This window comes from Narcine bancroftii, chromosome 1, assembly GCF_036971445.1.
Source record: "Narcine bancroftii isolate sNarBan1 chromosome 1, sNarBan1.hap1, whole genome shotgun sequence".
NCBI lineage: Eukaryota > Metazoa > Chordata > Chondrichthyes > Torpediniformes > Narcinidae > Narcine > Narcine bancroftii.
The window spans coordinates 38409535-38435031 of NC_091469.1; the positions used below are offsets into that span (position 1 = coordinate 38409535).

The window sequence follows — 25497 nt, forward strand, 5'->3', positions numbered from 1 at the left end:
GAGGAAATAAGTACAGCCATTTCCTGATGCCTGGACTGCTCTCCCTCTGGTCAATGTTTACATTGACTCTCAATCTTTTCACCATGGGGTCTTTCCACACAGCCACAGGTTTCTCTGTTATACCTTCTAATTTGTTGTACCCCTTCATTGAGATATCACCTAGGTTCTTAGTTTATGAAAAATGGTTTCATCCACTTCAATTAAGGTGAGGGGTACATGTAGCATCTCCAGCTTACCAGTACAATCTTTCTGACTTCCCATAAGTGCATGTAGCCATTTACATGGTGATCAGGATCCCCCTGAATGAACGGAAACATTTCCTCAACAGAAAATGTTTCCATTCCTTTAAAGATCAGATCATGGTGGATTTTGAAAATATTCCACACGGCCAATCCCATGCTTCCAAAAAACTCAAATAACTGATTCATCCCAAAGTAGACTGGAGATGTTCAGTGGACAGAAGTGCCCAGAGGAAATAAGGGACATCTTATACCAATACACACATAAGTCACAGGAGCTCAGTGTAGATACAAGTAACATGCAGAATACTCGTGGAAAACATACCCTACATGGCTAATAGATGCAAACGTAACTATTGTGGGCTGCACAATCTAGCAAACCACAGGTAGTACCAGTGAAGATACGGAGCCTGGAGAGCAGGAGGAAAACAGCTTCTTGTTGGTGTCCCGTCTTAAGGTCTACAGGCACATACTTGCCTGTGTCAGAATGTGCAGAGTTCCAGAGGGTTCAAAATCTCTTTGAGAGTCTATCAGTAATATTGGGATGATCAGAATTCCACCTTGATCATTTTTATCAGAACTCTCCAAATAAAGTGACCCAAGATATCAGTATTGTATCAAAGCTCCTTTTACACATGAATGACATTAGCAACACAAAAATATTAACATATAATTGACAATTTCTACATTATATGCCCATAGTTCTCATATTTATAAAAGGTATTTTCGCTCACACGCTTGATTTCACATTGAATAGCAGAATAGTGAACAAAATAACTGCATATTACTATACTAACCACTGTTACCTTCATGTAACAATTTGCACCCCAAAGTCCCTTAAGGTCCCTGCCATTTACCTTAGATTCCATTAGTAATTGACATCCCAAAATGCATGACCTTATAATTGTCTAGATTATATTTCATTTGTCATTGTTCCATCCAAGTTTCCACTTCCGTTTTCCTTTCTACTCTTCCTCATTGTCTTTTGGATCTCATCAGTCCCATTTCCCTTCTCTTTATTTCATTATAATCCTGCTACTGTATTCTCTCTTGCATGCCCATCTACTTTCCTTTGATTCTTCTCTATTAATCTACACCAGCTGTTAATTGGAGTAAACTATCAGAAACTACTGCAGCTGCGGGGAGGACGTGCAACTCCAGCATCCCTCAAGGTCAGGACTGAACGCAGATGGCTGGAGCAGTGCTCATATCCTCTTCTGCTAAATATTCACAGTTTTTTAGAGGCTCAGGTCCATGCTCTGTGGCTGAAAGATCCTGACAGTGGAATTTCAATGTGCTACCCAACCAGCAATGAGTGGAGGCATCACTGATACACATGCAGACCTTGTGTCAGAAGGGAGAAACTCTACATTTTGGTCTTAAGCATTCACTGGATAAAATCTCAATGCCATCATTGACAAGCTTTTAATTCAAGATGTTTGTCTTTCTTACTCGCTGTCTTTAATAGCTTTGAAATACAAAAAAAAACTGCAGTGCTGGTAAACCAAAATCTAGAGGGCGCACAAAATCAGTGAACCGGTGCGGACTCGAAAGGCCAACATGGCCTGTTTCTGCTCTGTAAATGGTTATATGGTTATAAAGAGAAAATGCTGGAACTGCTCAGCAGATCAGGCAGCATCTGTGGAGAGAGAAAAAATTACAGCGCAAACAGCAGTTCTAACAAACTGAAGAGAATGGAATCAGGGTTGAATCCTGAGAGCTGCAAGGTGCCTCATCAGAAGATGAGAAGCTGAACTTCATTATTTTGCCTAGTGTTTTAAGAGCATGTAAAAATTCAAAGGGGAAAAGATCGCATAGATGGTGGGAAATCTTTCCTCAAAGCAGAGTTATGAAAAGCTAAAGGTTATAGATTTAAAGTAAGGAGTAAGATGTGAAGGGGGATCTGAGGAAGAACATTTTCATCTAATTACAAAATATCAAGATGAGCACTTGAATTGGCAAACCATAGAAGACTATGGACCGAGGACTAATAAATGTTTTTCAAATAATTTAGCATTTGATAGTCAACAAGATCACAGTCAACCAATGGGCCTGTTAATGTGCTACACCACTCGATGACCCCATGATTCTTTGAGTTGACTAATGAAACAAACCTGAAATTTGTCAGTCCGCACTTGGACTGGACGAGGGAAGAATTGGGCAGAGTGGGCTGGGAGCACAGACTAATTGATGAAACAGTTGAGGAACAGTGGAAGATTTTCAAAGAAATATTTTGTCATGCTCAACAAAAATATATTCCGGTCAGGAAAAAGGGCAGCAAGGGAGGGAAAAATCAACCGTGGTTAACAAAGGAAATAAAGGAGAGTATAAAATTGAAAGCTGCAAAGAGCAGTGGGAAACTGGAAGATTGGGATAACTTTAAGAAACAACAAGGGGTTACAAAGCGGGTAATAAGAAATGGGAAAAAGGATTATGAAAGTAAATTGGAGTTCACTTAACTAGCGAACTGTCATGGACACTGAACAATTCCTCACTTATCAGGAAGGCCTGACAGTGACATCACTTGCTGAGAAGAATGAAGTGGGAAAGGCTACCAACCACCATTATGTTAACCTTCTATAGATGCTCTATCTAGAGCATCCTGGTCAGCTGCATCACAGTGTGGTGTGGTTGCTGCAGAGAAATGGATCAGAGCTCAATCCAAGGACCAATGAGTGGCAGATAAAATCACTGGAGCCTCCCTGCACCCCATCGACATGTTCTATCAGGTTTGTTGTCTGAAGAGGGCGCACAAAATCATTGCGAACCCCTTCCAACCTGCACACAGCATCTTTCAGCAGCTCCTATTGAGGAAGAGATATAGGAGGATCAGAGCCAGTACCACCAGGCTGAGGACAGCTTCTTCCCTCGGGCAGCGAGAATGTTGAATGACCAAAGGAACTGCTCACACTAACCATCTTAGACTCTCATATTCATGAAACAATATTTATTTGTATAGATGAAATACTTGTCTTGCATATGTACAGTTTGTCTGTATGTGTGTTATGTCTGGTTGTGTGTCTGCATGTTTTTGCACTGAGGACTGGAGAACACTGTTTCATTGGGTTGGCACCCTGAAGAGGGCGCACAAAATATAAAAACAGAAAGCAAAAAATTTTATAAATATATAAAACGGAAGAGGGTGGCCAGAGTTAACATAGGACCCTTGGAGGATGAGAAAGGAAAATTGGTAGCAAAAAATGAAGAAATGGCCGAGGCATTGAACAAATATTTTGTGTCAGTCTTCACGGTGGAAGACACATCCAGCATGCCCAAGTGTGGAGTTAAGGATGAGAATGTTGGGGAATGCCTTGATAAAATAGTTGTTACAAAGGAAGTAGTGATGGAGAAACTAATGGGACTAAAGCCTGACAAATCACCTGGTCCTGATGATATGCATCCAAGGGTTCTGAAGGAAATGGCAGAAGTTATAGTTGATGCATTGGTGATCATATACCAAAATTCCTTGGATTCTGGGCAGGTCCCGGCAGACTGGAAAACAGCAAATGTCACGCCACTTTTTAAGAAGGGATGTAGGCACTAATTATCGGCCAATTAGCTTGACATCTATGTTTGGAAAAATGCTTGAAGCCGTCATTAAAGATGAAGTAGTGAAACTTTTGGAACGTAAGGGTGCAATCAGGCAGACACAGCATGGTTTTAGAAAGGGAAGATCTTGTTTGACAAACTTGTTAGGATTCTTTGAGGATATAATGGGTGCGGTGGATAGAGGGGAACAGGTTGATGTTGTACATTTGGATTTCCAGAAAGCGTTTGATAAGGTGCCGCACAAGAGACTTCTCAGTAAGTAACAGGAAAGTGGAGTCCGGGGAAGTCTATTGGCATGGATCGAAAATTGGTTGTCTGACAGGAGGCAGAGAGTCGGAATAAGTGGGAGTTTTTCAGGTTGGCAGAGAGTGGTAAGTGGGGTGCCGCAGGGGTCGGTGTTATGCCCACAACTGTTCATCATTTACATTGATGACTTGGAGGAGGGGACAAAATGTGGTGTAGCCAAGTTTGCAGATGATACCAAATTGAGTGGAAGAGCAAATTGTAATGAGGATGTGGAGAGTCTGCAGAGGGATATAGTTAAGCTGGATGAGTGGGCAAAGGTCTGGCAGATGGAGTACAATGTTAGTAAGTGTGAGGTTATCCACTTTGGCAAGAAAAATAAAAGAGCTAAATGGTGAAAAACTACAGCATGCTGTTGTGCAGAGGGGCTTGGGAGTGCTTGTGCATGAATCGCAAAAAGTTAGGTTGCAGGTGAAGCAGGTTATTAAGAAGGCAAATGGACTGTTGGCCTTCATCACTAGAGGAATTGAATTCAGGAGTAGGGAGGTAATGTTGCAACTGTATAAGGTACTGGTGAGACCGCACCTGGAGTACTGTGTCCAGTTCTGGTCTCCATATTTGAGGAAGGATATACTGGCTTTGGAGATGGTCCAGAGGAGGTTTACTAGGTTGATCCCTGGGATGACGGGGTTGACTTATGATGAAAGATTAAATCATCTAGGATTGTATTCGCTCGAGTTCAGAAGAATGAGAAGAGATCTTATAGAAACATATAGGATTATGAAGGGCATGGATAGGATAGATGTAGGAAACTAAAACGAGAGGACACAGTCTTAAGATTCAGGGGAGTAGATTTAGGAAAGAGATGAGGAAAAATAGTTTTTCCCAGAGAGTAGTGAATGTTTGGAATTCTCTAACCAGGGAAGTGGTTGAGGCTGTTTCATTAAACGTATTTAAAATTAAGTTAGATAAATTTTTACATGATAGAGGAATTAGGGGATATGGGGAGAAGGCAGGTAGGTAGAGTTAGATCATCAATTAGATCAGCCATGATCTTATTGAATGGCGGAACTGACTCGATGGGCCATTTTTGTCCCAGTCATGTTCCTACTTCCTATGTTCCTATTGACAGATGCTCTGAGAGCTGAGGCAAGAGAAAACTAAGAAGCAGATTGGTAGCTAGTTGGTGAAATGAAAAGCTCTTTCTGCTGCTTACACAGAGATTTTGTATGCTCTTGATGCATTCTTAAGGTTCTCAAGACTATCCTTCTTCATTTAGAATAGTCATTTGAATAATCTTTGAGAAATCATGGAATTCCCAGGAATCACTATGGATGTTATGCTTCTTTAAGAAGACTTTTTAGGAATCCGAGATACCCAGGAATCAATAGAGATGTTATACTCCTTCAAGGAGGCTTTGAGCACATATGCAAAATTTTTTTTTCAGTTCATCTGTTAACCTCTTCCTGTTTCGGGAAGTTTGACGTAGGACATGTAAACAATGTGGTCTGTTCCCATGTATCTGAATGTGTAGAATTGGAGCCTCAACATTGGGAATTTTGGCATGGATTTGAATGGTGACATTGAATTTTGAAGATTTTGCAGAAATGTTTGGAGTTATTTTCCCAGTGTTTTGCAATCTGTTGCTCAGCGGATCAGTAGGTGTTTTGAATTTGAGTGTAAGGATAGGAGAAAAACACAGTTCTAATTCCATGTAACTAAAGCCAATTGATCATATATATTCAGCACAGATGGATTGCCACCTTGTTGTGGTGGAGAAGCTTGTGTGGTCCTGAGATCCCAAGAGTGATGCCATCTGGAGCTATGCTCCTGGTAGGGCCACCCATGGAGATAAGGTGGAGGAAAGAAAAAGAACAATCGAACCATGACCTCAACGGTGTAACAGGTGGATGAAGTTACTTTGAACTCAACAGCTGTGAAGGCGGATGAAGGCTGCAACAAATTCATCAGCTCCAATTGTCATGGTTTCCATGCCATTGGAATTAGTTGGTCGATTTGTGAAGTATCATATGCTTCTTGGAGTGCAACATTAAGTACACATTAAACAGGCATCTTCACTGTGGGCAGTGCATCTAATCTCAGCAAAGAAAATATGAATTGCGGGTTGAAATTGCTTTTGTGCGGAAATCTTTAACAATTCACAAATTAATTAACTATTACTTTATTAATAATAATTTCTTGCATTTTATTTATTTTGTGAGAGTTCTAAATAAATGAGATCTATTTGTGCAACTAGTTTTGGAATTTCTGGAAAAAAGAGATCATATTTCACGTGGCTTGTGTTTCAACAATGCCATCTTCTTCAATAGATGCTTGAAGTTTATACATCACCTTCTCATTTTCACATGTAGAAATGAATGAAATTCAGATTTGCGCAAAGATATCAATGCAAGCTCGTGCTACTTACCCGTCTTCAACAACAAGGCCAAATTATGACAATCAAAAACCTCTGTACTTGTCTAACAATTAAATATTTTGGCAACTGTGCAACCAACACCATAGAAAATTAAGGAAGAAAAAGAAGAAGATTACTATTTAGAATAATATTAATCGGATTCACTATTATAGCACAGAGAATTGTCAATATGCTTGGGACATTACCATGATCAAAAGCAGAATTTTATTACAGACGTTCAGCCAATGGTGAAGCTCATTGAAAGAGTCTCCAACCTTTTACTCATATCCATTTAATATATATGCAGATAATCATCACCATTGGAAGTGACCCACAGAAATGTCAGTCTATCTTTAATTTAGGTCTGGGTGCAGCGCTAGCATTCCTCTCATTCCATGTGACGTGAACTTTCCCTACAGTTCATAACATTTAAAATGATGCACAGCTGTTAATTCCAGAATTACTAAAGTCTTTTTGTTTTCTTCCTGAGATAAAAAAAAACTATTACAAAAAGTATTCTGTACACTCCCCACACCACTGGGACAACTTGACCCAAGAGGTAGAATATCTGCACTGACAATACAACGTCTACATGATAAGAAATGGAAGTAGACAAGGCTCTCTTCAAGTGAGTTTTCACTTCAATTTCATTAAAACGGTCTGTCAAAGTGGCAGTCTAAACCTATATTTTAAGAAAAAAATCCTTAAATGTCATGGCTTTATTTCCCCTGCACATATTTTATAAACAACTAAGATGCATTATTAAATTTAGCAGGAATACTTCTAATTTTAGCAGAGGGGAAAGAAAGTTCCCTCCCTTCAGTATTTTGCCTGTTGTAATGTTTTAATCTAGAGTTAATTTTAACCATTAGGTACTTTAAATTAGCAATTAGTATTTACCATTTTATGGAGAAATTGAATTTTTGACTAGCTGTCTTAACAAATTTAGTATCTCACCTTGATGTTACAGCTAAACAAATGGGACAGAATTATGAAGCAGTCAAGGACTCATCAACTTCATACCTGCTCTTTGTAATAGCTATCTCATTAACCCCAGTTCACTCTTGCCCCATTAACATCACTCTTGACTATTCCCCTTCCTTAGCATCTTTTTAGTCAATTGATAAGGATCCAAGTATCAAATGGGTATGAGGAATTGCTGTGTATTCTGCTTCAAGGACACGTGCCCCTTCAGCCTGAAGGTTTCTCCATATGGACTGGATGGCAGCCTCACCTAAATGATGAAGGGACTGTAACTGTATCAATGTGAACACTTTGTGATGCTTGGATGTCGCAATCATATCCCATGGTAACTCTCTTCAACTGGAACATCTAGTGCTGAAGTGTTGACCCTTCTACCTCCTGAGGGAATTCACCTCTGTTGTCCTGAATGATCTACATGCCTCCACAAGCAGATCAACATCCTGTGATCAACAAAAATCCTACTTTTCTGTCATCACAGGATTTCAATCAAGCTAGCTCAAAGAAGGTGCTTCAAACCAGCAACCAACGTGCCCATGTTCCATCAGGGATCTAACAGATTTAACCATTGCATCAAAAACCCCTCCCACTCCATTCCATTTCCACAATTTCCAAGGTCAGTTCACCTTTCAGCATACAGTAACTGAAGAGCATAGAACTAATAGTGAAGACAGCATGGAACTGGTCTGAGGAAGAAGAGTGGCATCGTCATTGTTTGGAGTCAGTGGACTGCATAATGTTCAAGGACTCAGCAGTGGATCTGAATGAATAAACCACAGTGGCTACTGACTTTATCAGAAAAAGTGTGGATCATGTGTTCCTGCTAAGATTTTCCTAGAGTATCCTAATCAGAAGCCATAGATGAACCAAGAAATCTGTGATGTGTTGATGACCACATCTGTGATGTTCAGATCAAGTGAATCAGAGACATACAGGAAGACCATATATAACCTTCAGATGACCATTACCAACACAACAAAAAAATTCCAGATAGAATCTACAACAATTACAAAGGAGCTGTGGCAGGGCTTGTGTGCATCACATCCTATAGGGTGAAACGAGGTATCATCATTAACTGCAAAACAACATTTCCCAATGAACTCCATGCCTTCCTTGCTCATTTTGTGGTGGTACACCACTAGCCTACTGCAGGGGGAAACCTCTGTACCTGCAGAAGAGCATGGGGACAAGACAACACCTGGCTGGCTGTCAATCAGCCGACCTGAATAGACCAAACCCCACCAGGTTGGATGTCAATCACCCTCCGGGATATAAGCCTGAGCTGGCCCTTCAAAGATACTCTCAGAGTTTACAGCAGCTCTCCTTACAGCTGGCTCTGTGGAAGTTTATATCGAATAAAGCCTGTTGTACAGACTTTAGGTTTTGTGTGTTTGCTTCTGTCCGATAGTACACCACACACTTTAAAAGGAAAAACCATAATGCATCCTCATAAGCCTCCACAGCTTCCTGTGACTGTGCTTCTAGTTTTTGAGGCTGGAGTGAATAGAACATAGGGTGAATTCTTGGAAAGTATTTTGCCCATATGGTGTAGCTGGTCGCATCTTGAAGTTCAAGTTTATTTGCCATTCAATTGTACTGGTACAATCCAGTGAAACAGTGTTCTCCAATCCACAATTCAGAACAGTGCAAAACATACAAACAATACATATACACAGTAAATGTAAATATTTTAAAATATTTTTTTTATATAAATAGAGTCACAAAGAGTTGTTTTTGCAGTTATCCAGCAGTCTCAGTGCCAGTGGGAAGAAGCGATTTCTCAGCCTGGTGATTCTGGCTCTGATACTCATCTGTACATTTTTCCCAATGAGTGTAGAACCATAGAACCACAGAACATAACAGCACAGAAATAGGCCTCTTCGGCCCTTCTAGTCTGTGATGAACCATTTTTTCCCTAGTCCCTCTGATCTGCACCAAGTCTATAGCCCTCCATACTTCTCTTATCCATGTACTTGTTCAAATTCCTCTTAAATATTAAAATAAAGCCCGCATTCATCACTTCAGCTGGAAGCTCGTTCTACACTCCCACCACTCTCTGTGTGAAGATGTTCCCTCTCATGTTACCCATAAACATTTCCCCTTTCACTCTTAACTCATGTCCTCTGGTTTGTATCTCACTTACCCTCAGTGGAAAAAGCCAATCTACATTTACTCTGTCTGTCCCCCTCATAATTTTAAGTACCTCTGTCAAATCTTCCCTCATTCTTCTATCCTCCAGGGAATAAGTCCTAACCAGTTTACCCTTTCCCTGTAACTCAGTTCTTAAAGTCCAGCAACATCCTAGTAAATCTTCTCTGCACACTTTCTATCTTATCGATATCTTTCATGTAGTTAAGTGACCAAAATTTGCACAATACCCCAAATTTGGCCTCACCAATGTTTTATACAACCTTAACATAGCATCCCAAGTCTTATATTCAATACTTTAATTTATGAAGGCCAAAATGCCAAAAGTCCTTTTTACAAGTCTATCCACCTGTGAGGCCACTTTCAGAGAATTCTGTATCTGTATTTCCAGATCCCTTTATGTTACTGCACTCCATTTAATGCCCTACCATTTTCTGTGTATGCTCTACCATTTTCTGTGTATGCTCTTTCTTGATTTTTCCTTCCAAAATGCAACACCTCACACTTGTCTGTATTAAATTCCATCTGTCATTTTCAGCCCATTTTTCCAGCTGGTCCAGATCTCTCTGCAAGATTTGAAGACCTTCCACAACACCTCCAAGCTTAATGTCATTGGCAAACTTGCTGATCCAATTTACCACATTATCATCCAGGTCATTGATATAGATGACGAACAACAATGGTCCCAGCACCAATCCATGAGGCACATAACTAGTCACAGGCCTCCAGTCAGAGAAGCAATCATCCACCACTACTCTTTGGCTTCTCCCATCCAGCCATTGTCAAATCCAGTTCACTACTTCACCATGAATACCTAGCACCTGAACCTTCCTGACTAACCTCCCATTCGGGACCTTGTCAAAGGCCTTACTAAAGTCCATGTAGACAACATCCACAGCCTTTTCTTCGCCAACTTTCCTGGTAACCTCTTTGAAAAACACAACAAGATTGGTTAAACACAACCAACCATGCACAGAGCCATGTTGACTATCCCTAATCAGTTCATGGCTATCCAAATAATTGTATATCCACTTTCTTATAACACCTGTTCTACACAAGATGCTGCATTCTGTAATCAAATATATCAATACCATCAAAGCTAATGCCAAATGTGAACTTCTGTTTAAGCAGTTTTGTGTCGATAAAAATGCAGAACATGTGAGATTATTGCTTCACACTGAAGTAAGGTGGTTGTCAAAGGGAAACTGGTTCAAAAGGTTTATGGAACTGTTTGATCTCTTCTGAAATCTTGAAGGACAAACCTGAAATGAAGTACTTGCCAGAGAGAGATGGCAAAGTTTATGTGAGTTATTTGACAGAGATTTTTGAGAAACTAAGTACATTGAACAAACAATTCCAAGTAGCAAATATGATGCTTGTTGATGCAAAAACAAAGATATTTGGATTCATGACATTTCTAGAATTATGCCAAAGGAATATTTCTGCAAGAAATTCAGTCAATTCTATTGGTTGAATAAGTGTGAGGTAACTAATGTTGCTACAAACATCATTGTTGACCATTTGAAAATGTTACCAACTTCAATGATAGATTTTGTGATTTAAAGGCAGTGGATTTTCCCTCTTGGTTAACCCAGCCATTGCTGGTAGACTTATCTGAAGTTCCAGTGCAATACCAAGAAGAGTTATCGGAGTTTCCACAAGATGAATCTGTGAAAACTTTGTTCAAAGTGAAAGGAACCATGATGTGGCTGTCTAACAAGATTGAAAAGAAATACTCAAACTCAACTACTTTAGCAAGGCAACTATTGATACATTTTCCATCGTCTTATTTAGTAGAATGTGGCTTTGGTCCTATTAGTGATTTGCTACAAGCTAAGAGAAACTGACTGGAAATTACAAAACATGGAGATTTAAAATTGAAACTAACATAATTAGTCCCTTGAATCAAAAAAATCTGCAGCCAGTGTCAGGGGCAAGGTTCCCAATGAAGCGACGATGATTGTTGAATGTTTGACATATTGAAGTAGTAGTTGAATATTCCCGACCTTAATTACATTGAAATACATTTGCAGTAAATTATTCAATTAAAATTTCTTTTGAACATATAACTTTTTTCCGCTAATGATGGGGCATACTTTTTTTGAAAAATTAAAGGGGGCCTAGGGCAAAAAAGGTTGAGAACCACTGTTGTAGATGGTGTTTTTGTCGAATCGAGCTATATAGTCGTAGTGTAAAGTGAGTAGAGCAGGGGGCTACGAAGTGAGTAGAGCAGAGGGCTACGAAGTGAGTAGAGCAGAGCAGGATGTTTATTAGCTTTATTGAAAATGATCAACTCAAAAAGTTCTTATCCCCATTTACCATCCCCCATTAATGCCTTCTATTCATTATTAAAATCTCAAATTTCTTTAAATCTCTCTGTTTCAATACATGTATTTTTCTATGTCCTCCTGCACAAAGTGAACTTTGATGACATAATGATGGCTTAGTTCAAAATGTTTTTAGAAATGATCCTTCTCACAATAACCTCCAGTCATGTTCACAGGCATAACAACATTCTTCCAGGAAGGACCCTCCTGAATACATTATGCTTCTGTAAAACCCCACTTAAAGCTTCTGTAAAACCCCTGCACTCCAGATCTTCCTTTTTATGGAAGGATGATTTGTGGAATTGTATGGAAGACGTACTTCTACCATGTTCTTCATCAGCTCAGCACCAAACCATTGTGCAATACTTTTACACTTTGCTGGAAAGTATAGCTGTTGTAATTTGCTTACAAAGAGATCCCTTATGCAGAAAACAAGCAGAAAAAAAAACATTTGAATGATATCCATTAAACAATAAATGTATGTTTGGATACTCAATTACTGTCAAGACTGTACAATGAATTATTTTTCATCATCCAAGAAACTTAATTTATTGCCCTGAAGGATTGATCATTGGAGAAACACAAAAAGTGCAGAGGGTGGAATATTGAGCAAACAATGAGCTGTTGGAGGAACTCAGATCTATTGTCAGAGTTCATACATGACATCACATACAACCCTGAGATTCTTTTTCCTGTAGGCCAGGCAGAATTTCGACTTATTTGCAATGCAAAAAAAATCTGATTCAACATACACATGTAAATCAATAAATAAATAAATGCAAACAAACTGACTGCAATACAAAGAGAGAGAGAGAAAAAAAAACAGTAAAGCGCAAAATTAAAAGTCCTTAAATAACTCAACAGGTCAGGCAGCATTCATCAGTAGAAACAGACCATCAATATTTTGGGTTGAGACCCATGATCAAAACTAAAGTAAAAAGGTGATCATTTTTATATGAAGAGGAAAGAAGCTGGAGAGGGGTCAAATGATGATCGGGTTATTGGACGGAAGATGGGAGAGGTGTAGTGACAGAATGAGGCAGAAACCAATGGTAGTAGTGGATGAGGGAGTTAGTGAGAAAAGCAAAAGCGGGAAAAGATAAAGAGATGCCAACACTGAAACCATACAGAGAAACATTAAAAAAAGGTGGCCATTCACCCTTCAAGCCTGTTCCAACATTCTATAGGATCATGGTTGATCATGTAACTGCAGCACTCTATTCCTGTTATCTCACCATTTCCCCATCCAATCCCCTTTTGAATATATCTAATTGGCCTCAACTACTTTCTGTAGTAGGGAGTTCTACAAGTTCACAACTCTAAGTGAAAAGGTTTCTCCTCATCTCAGTCCAAAATGGCTTAGCTTTTATCCTTAGACTGTGACCCTTTGTTCTGGACTTCCTCAATACCGGGAACATTTTCCCTGCGTCCAATCTGACTAGTTCATTTAAAGTTTTACATATCTCAATCAGATCCCCTCTCATTCTTCTACATTATAAAGTGTATTAACCTAGTTTATTCAGTCTTTCTTTATAGGTCAGACTTGCCATCCCAGGAATTAGTCTAATAACCTTCGCTGCACCCCCTCAGCGGCAAGAATGTCTCTCTACAGATATGGAGAACAAAACTACACATAATATTCAAGGTGGAGCCTCACCAAGGCTCTATACAACTGCATGCTCTATACAGACCTCCTTGCTTCTGCATTCAAAACCTCTCACAATAAAGGCCCACATGTCATTTGCTTTTTTTTTTCCACCTGCTGTACCTACCTTTAAACATTCAATAACTGATGCACCAGGACATCCAGGTCTTGTTGGACCTCCCACTTTGTCACCACCTGCCTTCCAATTATTGCCACCAAAGTGGATAACCTCATATTTACCTACATTGTATTGCATCTGCCATATTTTGGCCAATTCGCTGATCTGTCCAAGTCAAATTCCACCCTCTTGGAATTTTCATCACAGGTCACACTGTCACCCAGATTAGTATTATTTACAAATTTAGAGACATTAACACAATATCTTCACCTACATTGTCAATATATATTGAAAATAGCTGGGGTCTCAGCACTGAACTTCGTTGTACCTCTTTAGCAACTACCGTATATTTTAGCATATAAGACGACCTTCTGATAAAGTGGGACCCCGATTTCCACCTGAATTTCACAGTTTTGTCATGTCTGTAAGACTGAGCTGGTGCCATGTTGACTGAGCTGTTGGATGTGGCCGGAAGGTGGGTGTTAAACATGGGGCCTCCAGCAAAATGAAGTAAGTATGAAGTGAGTTTTCAGTTCAAAGTAATTGAAGTGGCCAAGGAATCTACCAAATGTACTGCTGCAAGGATGTTTGACATAACTGAGAAGATGGTAAGAGAGTGGAGAAAGAATGAAGATGTTTAAAAAAAATACCAAAGAAACAAGGTTCGATGAGAAGAGGAATCATTTGTTGGCCACAGATGGAAAATCACATTGCAGAATGGGTACTCGAACAGAGGCAAGATTGCCCCATAGTCACAAGTAATAAAATCAGACCATATGCATTGAAAGGAGCAAGGTCAAACCCAGGACACAGCAGAGATTTTAAAGGTACAGTCGGCTGGTGCAGCCATTTCATGAACAGGAAAAATCTGGTAACAGTGTGTGACAAAAAACAAAAATTGCTCAGAAACTACCAAAAGTTTTTGATCATAAAGTTATCAATTTTCAGCATTTTATTATCAGAAACAGCAGTTTTTTTGTACATTTTAACGTAAAATGATGGATGGATGAAAGTGGTGTAAAACTATGGATAGACAAAGTGTGGAACAGGTGCTTACTCAAGAAACAGAGTTTGTTGGTCTGGGATATGTTTTGTAGCCATTTAACTGATAACATTAAAAATAGATCAATACTGTGATTGCTGATATACCAGGTGGTTTGATTTCTTTATTACCACCTCTAGATGTCTGCTTGAACAGGCCATCTAAAGGTCGTGTGCGTGAGGAATGGAATAATAGGATGATGAGTGCTGAAAAATCATTTACCAAAGGCAGGGCAATGTGGGCTGCATCGTTTGATGTGCTAAGTGATTGCGTGATCACAGCATGGGACAAAGTGGAAGTAGAGACTAATAAAATCTTTCTCAAGTAGTACGGTACCTCTCACGCAATGGACGGTATGGAAGGTGACTTACCGTGGGACACTGACGACAAAGTGGAAGCCAACTCATCAGTTTCCGATTGGGACCTGTATGATGACAGTGTAAACAGCGAACCTCTGGATGTGCTTGCCGAATTCTTTGACTCAAAATGATAATAATGATGGTGATTTTGAAGGATTTTAGATGTGTTTTTTTAAACAATAAAAAATTTCTTTCTAATATATCAGTAGCTTAAAATTTGATGTAAGGTAGGGTCTGAGTGGGTTATTTTGAGTAGAATTTTAAGGTCATCTTTTTGTATCTGGTCTATAAGATGACCACTGTTTTTTGGCATGGTTTTTGGGTGCTTCAAGGGTCATCTGATACACTGAAATATATGGTTCAAGAGTCATCTTATACACTGAAATATATGGTTCAAGGGTCATCTTATACACTGAAATATATGGTTGAAAATGACCTATTTATTTCCACTCTATGCCTCCTACTTACTAAACAGCTCCCTATCTATGTCAATACATAGCCTCCTATGCCATGTTCTCTCAGTTTGCACATCGATCTCAGTTGAACCTTTTCAAAACATTTTTCAGAGTTCAAATAAACCTCATCAACTGGTTCACCATTGTCCCCTCTGCTTGTTACATCCTCAAAAAAAATTTGAGAAAATTTGTCAGGCAGGAGATCATTTTCTTATATCCATGATGACTTGTGTTATACATCTTTAATAATTGATTCCAGCAGTTTCCCCACTCTGAAGTTACGCTAACTAGTCGATAATTCCCCGATTGCTCTCTCTATCCATTATTTCTATAGCCAATTCCTTAAGCACTGTGGGATGCAGACTATACAGCTCTGGAGATTTATCAACTGTAAACACCATCAATTCATAACAGTAATTTCCGTCAGTTTCTCCTCCACCTTAATATTAGAGGGATAAAGATATCTGGGATGATGTTGGAAAACAGGGCTCTAGTAGAAGCTTGGAAAATATGATCTCAGCCCCATTCTCTGTGGAATTGCCTGTGATCTCAAAGCTTTCACCCAAACATTCCAATTTCATTTCCAGCCTAAAACATTGTAGACAGGTGGCGTTGACATCCTCCATATTGAAGTGGTTTGCAAGGTTAATCATGGCCCACGTTATTCCAACCCACCAACCATCTTTGAACCACTCCAGTTCATATACTAAAAAACAGATTTATGCTTGATACAATCTCCCTGGCCTCACTCTCAGCCCTGGAATACCTGGAAACCAAAGACTCCTACATCTGATGACTATTTATTGACCAGCGCTCCACTTTTAACATTATAGTACCAAATAATTGAATCCCCCAAGCTATGTGACCTTGGTCTCAGCACCCCTCTCTGCAATTGGAACCATGACTTTCTAACCTGCAGGCCATCATCAGTGAGGTGAATGCATCTCTTCGACAATCGTCCTCAACACTAGGATAGTAAAAGGTTGCATACTCAGTCCTTTACCATACTCTTTATAAGCCCACAACTGCATTGCCAAACACAAATCCAACTCCATCGAAAAATTTGCAGATAATGCCATCATAGGCAAATTCTTCAACATCATCTAAGAGGGTAGAAGAGAGAGAGCAACATGGCTTGGTGCTAGGACAACAATCTCTCTCTCCCTCAATGTCAGCAAGATCAATGAATTGATTGTATACTTCTGGCAGAGGGTTGGAGTGCACTATCTAGCCTGCATCAGGCCAGATAGCTGGAGATAGCCTGAAGTTCCTAGGAGTAAACATCTCCAGTGACTTGTCCTAGTTCACCCATATTGATGCAATAGCAAAGAAAGTGCATCACCACCTTTACTTCCTCCTTAGCCTGAGGAAATTTGGCATGACACCTGCATCAATTCATTACTTTTACAGATACCCCACTAAAACATCCTATCAGGGTGCATCACTGCTCAGCTCAAGAACACAAGAAACTTAGAATTGTGAATGTGGCTCAGTGCATCACACATACCCGTTCCCTCTCCATCAACTTCATCTATAGACCCTTTCACACTTGCAAGTGGTCCCAGGAATTAACAGTCAATCGGCCTAAAAAGTGTTTAGTGTGAAAGGAAAATCGTCTCAATGTCTGCGTGAGATGACCTCATCTCATGACGGGATAGACGGCCTCAACCCCTTGTACAATCCCTGGCTTCTGCAGATGGCAGTGTTGCAATCAGGCAAGTGTAGAACAGGCAATTGCATTCTGGGATAGAAATGACCCAAGTTTTTGCATGAGTAGAGGAACGTGAAGGAAGAAAAGATTAAAATTAAGGTATAAACTTTGCTGGGATGCAAGTGTGAAAAGGGCTCAACTTACACCCCACTAAATTGGCCATTCAGTGTCCTGGGATATGAATGGGGTTTGGCTTTTCATACTTGACCACTGCTAACTGGGACACCGAACGCTTTCACACTTGCAAGGAGCCATCCCCGGGGTTAGAACTGTTCTACATTCTTCCAGTGACATCATGACTCATCAAGTGATAGTCAACCTGGCCTAAATCCAGTTCAATGTATTATAATCTTATATTTGAACAAAATCAATTATGCCTAATTATAACATAATTTAGGTTTATGCACAGCATAGATTGAGCCCTTCAGCCCCAGTTTTGGATGTGCCAACCTACATATACCTTTATAGGGGACTGTGAGAAAGTATGAGCAATAAATAGCAACAGCGGACAATTTTTAAAGCAGGGTGGGAAAGTTGGTAGTGCAATAGTACTCAATTTATACAGCATGGGAAAGCTTCAACGACTATAGAGCACAATTTGTAAAGCGAGGGAAAGTTGGTAGCACTATCATCTATAATTTATAAATACAATGGGAAAAAGTGATGGCGGACCTGCCCTCTCAGAATTCCATGTGGCAGAGAAAGGGCTGTAGGCCTGGCTGCATACATGCAGCATTTATAGAAGGGTTTCTCTGCCACAAAGCATTCTGGGAAGTCAGGTCCGCCATTGTTTTTTTTCCATGGTCTTTATAAATAGGGCTCTATAGCACTATCAGTTTTCTCACGTTGTTTAAAAATTGTCCCCTATTGCTGTTTATTGCTCTTTCTCTCCCCATTGCGACTTTCCCATGGCAAAGTTTATACCTTCATTTTAATCTTTTCTTCCTTCATGTTCCTGCCCTCATGCAAAAACTTCAGTCATTTCAATCCCACAATGCAATTGCCCATTTGGCACTTGCCTGATTGCAACACTGGTGTCTCTGTACTAGAAGTCGAGGCCGTCAATCCCTGACGTGAGATGATGTCATCTGATGTCAGCATTGAGCTGATTTCGCTTTCTCACTTGCCACTTTAAAGGGCAATTGGCGGTTGATTCCTGGGATCACTTATAAATGTGAAAGGGGCTTTGGAAAAGCAGCCAACATATGTAAAGACTCATTCCACCCCAGTCACACTCTCTTCACTCCCCTCCCATCAGAACGAAGTGTGAGATTACACATCATCAGTCTCAAAGACATTTTCTGTTTCACCATTATCAGACTCCTGAATTATGTTGCCTTTCTTCCATTCTTTCCCTGTAACTCCACAGCTTTATACTTTTGAACTGTATCTTTTCTGTTGTAATATTTCTGATATGTTTATTGGTCTGCCACCTCTATCATGGCCTCTTGGTACATATGACAATGAATTTGAACTTGAAGATGTGCAACTTGATTGAGTGAGTGCCACTGTAAATTGCTTTGCATGTTGGAGAGTAATAAAATCTGGGGGATTTGATGAGGACGTGGGGAAAATAAAAATGCAATTAACGTAGGGTATATGTAACTGGGTGGTTGATATCATCACCAAAGGTTTCCATGACTCTATGATCTTGATGAACGACAGAGATTCAAAGGGTCAAATAGCCTGCTCCTATTTCTTCTCCTTTAACTTTCTAACATTGTAAATAATGGTTATGCAAATAAGTCTCTGCAACATGGCAGTTACATCTTAACTAGCATTACAGTTCTACTGCTCCTGTGCAATCTGGGAACACTGCCATGGGATCTATTATTTCTACAAAGGGATGTGGTCAGAAGCACATGGAGAACTTGATAAATTAATGAGAGAAAATATTTGCCCAGCAATTTATCCCCAGCTGTTCATGCTGAATGCATTGGATAGTTACTTCCGTACATTGCATTTTGCCTCTGAAGACTAATCAGCTGGTTTCATTATTCAGTTCAACAGATTCACTGTGAACGCAATTTAAATCACAGAAGTGTCCGAGAAACTCAGCAGGTTATGCAGCATTCTTTATGGCAAAGAAACACATTTTGGGCCTGAGCCCTTCGCCAAGGTATGAGCAAAAAGCAGTCACGTACCTCAAATGAACAGTGGGGGAAATGGCTCAGCAATGTCAATTCACTCTCAGTACAGGGAGAGGGGCTGGAAACATCACTTGCATGGTTAGGACATCTGAATTTCAAATTATTTATGCTTCATGGACACAAGTTCACAATGGAACAAAATTTTGTTTTGCTTTGTTTGCTGGTCTAGATTGAATTTGTCTCTGATGGGACAATAGAATTACTGAAGAAGGTGCATATGGAAGAAATATTAAATTATTAAATTAGAGCTTTATTCTAACCACTTGTCAAGTGTTGCAAGTTTATTCTCGCCATTTAAAACAGTGAAAACATGGCTCCTGCCTTGTTAATATTTTTGTATTTTTTCTGTGCTATATTGGCCTCAACTATAACCTTCAGTTTCTTCTCACAATCCTAATCATAAAGAGTCTATTGGGATACAGCAGTGACATCAGGTATTGGTCAGTGCACAGTTGGTACCACTACCATGAGATGGAATGTGAAAGCTCACTGAATAATCCACTTTGGCCTCTTCCTGCTGGGATACAGACTGTCAGGGAACCAGTCGTAGCCAGTTACGGGTCCTTCATGAAGGGCAAGATAACTCAACAGGCTGCTTTCTTTTGATTTTGGATAGGATATTAAAAATTTGGTGTTTTTACCTTCCACCAGTTTCCACTTCAAATGGAGATAGTCAGAGACCTGGAATGCTCATTCACCAAGTCAAAGATTTTACATTTAAATTCAAACATACAGCACGGTAACAGGTCATTTGGCCCACAAGTCCGTGCCGCCCAATTTACAGCCAGTTAACCTACACCCTCAGTATTTTCCGAGCAGTGGGAGGAAACCAGAGCCCCTGTGGAAAACCCATGCAGACATGGAGAGAACGTGCAAACTCCTTACAGAAGCACAGGATTTGAACCCTGGTCTCTATCACTTGCACTTTAAAGGCATTGCGCTAACTGCTACGCCAACTGTGCCATCCCACTTGAAACAATTGTTCCAGTTGTTAAACTGCTGCAATAATATCTTTCACCCTGGATGGAGATTACATTTGTTAACGTGTTCACTCAGAATAATTGTATTCCATTATTGTGCATGAAAAAGTTATGCCCCTAGAAATTACAATAGTTGCATGACTCCTTGCAAATTGCACTCATGAAAGAACATCCTCATGGTTCAGCAAGTAAGGAAACTGGTCTGAGATGATGGAACAATTTAGCATGCATTTTCATGGCCAATACAGATTATAACCTTGTGTCTTTGTACAGTCTTATTTTACATCACATATTGTACATTCATCACAAATCATGGAGTCAGAGCATCACACAACATCCAGGTAGACCATTGGATACATCATATCCATGTTGACCAGTGGACATTCATCTGCATTAATCCTATTTCCTAGCACTTAGTCTGCATCCTTCTATCCCTTAGCAATAAAGGGGTCATCATGAAACATCATCTTATGTAGAATCTCAAACAACAATAAAAGAACATAAGGAGGAAGTAGAGAAGTCTAGTGACATCAGATCAAGATGACAACTTCAAATTAAATGTTATCAACATAGAGAAGTTCGTCATTGAGTTCGGGTAATGGGAGGTGGAGAAGCACACATCCCTGAGCTTGAGGACATTTGGTATATCATCAAACAATCTTGCATATTTCTACTGGTGTACTGTGAAGACCATTCTGATTGGTTGCATCACTGTCTGGTATGGAGGTGCCAACGCACAGGACGGGAAAAGACTATGGAGAGTTGTGAACTCGGCCAGCACCATCAGTCTCCACTCCATCGAGGACATCTACAGAAGGCAGTGTCTTAAGAAGCAACCTCTATCCTCACCACCCAGGCCATGCCTTCTTCACACTGCTACCATCGGGAAGGAGACCCAAGAGCCTGAAGTCAAACACCCAGAAGGACAAGGACAGCTTCCTCCCCTCTGCCATCAGATTTCTGAGTGGTCAATGAACCACAGTCACTGCTTCACTTTCTCTCATTTTTGCACTCATTTATTTATTTTTAAATGTAATTTTATAGCAATCTTTGCACTGTGATGCTGCCATAAAACAACACATTTTGTGGCATGTTCATGACAAATTCTAATTCTGTATACAGTATATCAAAAGTTCTGAGATGGAGATGGTGGAGAGATTCAAGTTATTTGGAATGCACACCACGAACAGCCTGTTCTGGTCTAACCACATAGGTGTTATGACCCAGAAAGTGAACCAGGAACTTAAAAGCCTGAGAACATTCAGGCAGAAAGTCCTGTAGTAAGAGTTTATGGAACTCAGCAGTCATTTAAAGAGCAGGACCTCAAAGGTTGTTATCTCTGGACTGCTTCCAGTGCCATGAGCTCAATCCCCAAGCCTCTTACCAAATTGTACAGGTGCACCATTGAAAGTATCCAGTCTGGTTAAATATCACAGCACTGTATGGGAACTGCTCTGCCTGAAATTGCTGTATATATTTAAGAAGAAAAATGTCTGTATGTATCTTGGTCAACTTGGTTTATAGTGTGAAAAATAAAAAATTTAAAAAAAATTGCTACTTTTCCCTTGGTTATAATTTTAACTTTAATATGATTATTGAATAACTTTAATTGTGCCTGCCAGTGATAATTCGTGACCCTTCTTTTGCTTCTTAAAGTTCCTTTTAGAGCATCTCCCTACTCTTTTTGTTCTGCCTCGGTCATCTTTAGCTCCTGGACCTGCTAATATATTTCCTGTTCTCTTTTTGTCCAACTCTAAATAATTTGTGGCATCCAGGTTTCCAGCAATTTATGCTCTTGTCGAAGCATGCTGGCACTGAACTCTTGATATTTCTCCTTCAACTGCTTTCCACTGCACATATAGACTTGCCTGTAAGTAAATGCTCAGAGTCTACTGAGCCAAGTCCTGTCTTATTCTAATAAAATTGCCTTCCCCCAATTTAAAATATTTATTTCATGTCCATCCCTATCTTTTTCCATAACCACTTTGAAATAGATGGAGTTATGGTAACTATTCCCAAAAAGCACTCCCACTAACTCCACGTGGCAAGCTCATTCCCCAAGATAAGGTCCAGTAATGATTCTTCCCTCAGTGGTCTGTCTACATATTCTCAAAAGTCTCTTAAAACCATCTAAAAATTCCACTCCCTCTGAGAATTTAATGCTACGGCCATCCAAGTTAATATTTGGGAAATTAAAATCTCCTGGTGCTATAATCCTATTTTTTTTTAATTCCATGACTGATATCCGATACATATTTCTTCCTCAATCACTTGTTGATGGTTGGAGGATCTGTAATACACTCTCAGCAAAGTGGGAACACCCTTGTTTTTCTCATCTCTAAGCATATAGCCTCAGGAGCCCTCTCAGATATCCTCTCTCAATTCTGAAGTTATGCACTCATGGACTAACTGTGAATGCCATCTTTTCCTTGCCTTCCCCTTCTGTTTTGCATAAATATTTAATACCCTGGGATAATGAGTTGCCAGGCCTGGCCCTTCTTCAGCCAAGTTTGAGCGATAGCAACACTGAATATCCCTGTGTAAATTACAACTCTGAGTTCATGGACTTTTGGAAGCAACCCCTGGTGCCATGCTCTAGGCCAATCAAGCATTATGACTTATAACCAGTAACTGCTGCTTTCAGTGTTTGTCTGACGCTAAAGCGAAGATGGAGTGGCCTCTCTAGGGCGCAAGCCAGGACAAAGTTGATATGGAGATCCACCTATGGCCGATGCTGTGGGAACTACTCCCAACCCCCCCCCCCCATGCTAATGACAGGTCTAAAGGAATGATGAAAGTCAATACAGTTTGGTACCAGCAGCATCCCAGGAGTTGCTGAGTACAGCAGTAGGCCACCTTCAGGACTCTGTCTCTGGATTATTCCTCTGGGTTTAATTCCAAAGCCTTTCCTGTGAGCAGATATAGCCACAAGGCAGTGGAGGTTTGAAATTGGAGTTTTCTCTCTCCTAGATGAGTTACCATCCGTGATTAGTGAGCCCCATCTGCCTGGAGCAACTGGTTTCAAAGCCAGTGGCCTGGCTTTGGCCCTTCTCCTGTTAGAGAGAACAGCTCTGCCAGGCATATGAACTATGCCACAATTGAAGGCCAGGAGATGGACTTGGTTGTCATGGCTGTTTGAGTTGCACGCCATGAAGATCATGTGTATCAGTGGAAGCTCGTCCCCTCTACCATCCTTCGGCTATGACAACCTTTAGAGCCTCCTCAAATTCTCCCCAAGATTGACTGTCCCCTGAAACTCCATAGTATCATCAAGTTATTCCATGATGACACGAGGGCTGCTGTTCAGTACGATGGCAGCTCATCAGAACTCTTCACTATTCGTAGTGAAGTCAAACAAAGATGTGTGTCGACCCCAACATTATTCAGCATCTTCTTCTCTCTGCTATTGAAGCACACATTTGGGATGTCGACAGAAGGAATCTACATGCACACCAGGTCTGAGGGTGGCTGTTCAATCCTGCACACCTGAGAGCAAGTACAAAGGGGCGAAAGATCTTACTATGTGATATGCTCTTTAATGATGTTGCTGGTATAACCTCACACACCAATCAGCAACTTAAAACTCTCATGGACTGCTCCTTAAGGCCTGCAAGGACCAGATTTAACATCAGCCGAAAGAAAACAAATGTCCTTGTCCAGAACGTAGTGGAGACACTAGTCATTACCATTGGGAACTACTTTATACAAGTGATCCATGAGTCTACATACTTGAGGCCAACCATGAGCGACACTCTATCCCTCGATGCTGAAACCAATAGGCAGCATCCATCCTTGTTCGACTCGCCTTGCGGATCTGGGAGATTCAAAAACTCACTGCAAATACAAAGACTGCAGTGAAAAATACATTCGTTATCAGCACCCTCCCATATGGTAGTGAGTCTTGGACCACCTACTCCAAGACGGAAAGGAAACACAAAAGTTTTCACCTGTGAAGCCTTCGCCGCATCCTCGGCATCACCTGGAGAGACAAAGTCCAATATTCTGAGGTCTTCTCCCGCGCTGGGCTTCCCAATTTTCCCGCTTTTAAGACAACATAGACTGTGCTGATTGGGCTACGTCCATCGCATGAAGCAAAACAGGCATCCTCTACTGAGAACTAGCAATAGGCAAGAGGAATGTTTGTTGCCCCCAGCTTCACTTCAAGGAGCTCTGCAAACATGATATGAAAGCCTTAAAAATCACCACACACCATACAGCAGATGACTGCAACAAATGGCAATGTACTCCTCATCAACACCTAGAGCAAGGTGAAAGAATGAGTTCAGTCAGTTTGAGGAGTGGAGAGCTGAGCAAAGAGCACAGCAAACAACAATTCAACAATGCCCTAAATGAGCTGTGGCAGAGCCTGCCGTTCAAGGATTGGCCTCCATAGCCATAGATGACGCTGTGAAACAAACCAGTGACTACCAAAGACAGTCCCCATGGTCGATCATGACTGAATGAGGCCAAGAATGGACCTTAGAATCACAGAATCAGAATTTATTGTCACGAATAAGTCATGAAATTCCTTGTTTTGTGGCAGCATCAAAGTGCAAACATTTATATAAACCACCTTACAAAAATAAAAATAGTGCACAAAAAGTCAAAGTAAGACAGCGTCTGTGGTTCATTGATCATTCAGGAATCTGATGGTAGCAAGAAAGAAGCTGTCCTTGAGTCACTAAGTGCTTGTCTTTAGACTCCTGTACATTTTTCCCAATAATAGCAGAGTGAAAAGGGTCCAAGACTCACTACCATACAGGAGGGTGCTGATAATGCATGCATTTTTCACTAAAGTCTTTTTATTTGAGGTGAGTTTCTGATTCTCCCAGACCCGTGTGAACAGTCGATTAAGGATGGATGCTGCTCTGCCAATTCACCTATTGGTTTCAGCATCGAGGGATAGAGTGCGACATGGAGAGTGGGAGTCCTGGAGGATAGAGGCTGCTTTCTTTAAGACACTGCCTCTTATAGATGACCTCGATAGAGTGAAGACTGGTGCTTGTGACATTGCAGGCTGAGTTAACAACCCTCTGACATTTTTCTTGACCTGAGCATTGGCAGCTCTGCACCAGACAGTGATGCAACCAGCCAGAATGCTCTCTAGAAGTTTTCAAGAGTCTTTGGTGACTCT

General features: G+C 40.4%; 1 protein-coding gene across 2 annotated transcripts in view; it reads right to left on the reverse strand.

Moving 5' to 3' along the window:
* The window catches only part of LOC138757214 (ADAMTS-like protein 1), a 464147-nt gene that overhangs the window by 175226 nt on the left and 263424 nt on the right, over positions 1–25497 (reverse strand). The gene's annotated exons all lie outside the window — the stretch shown is intronic.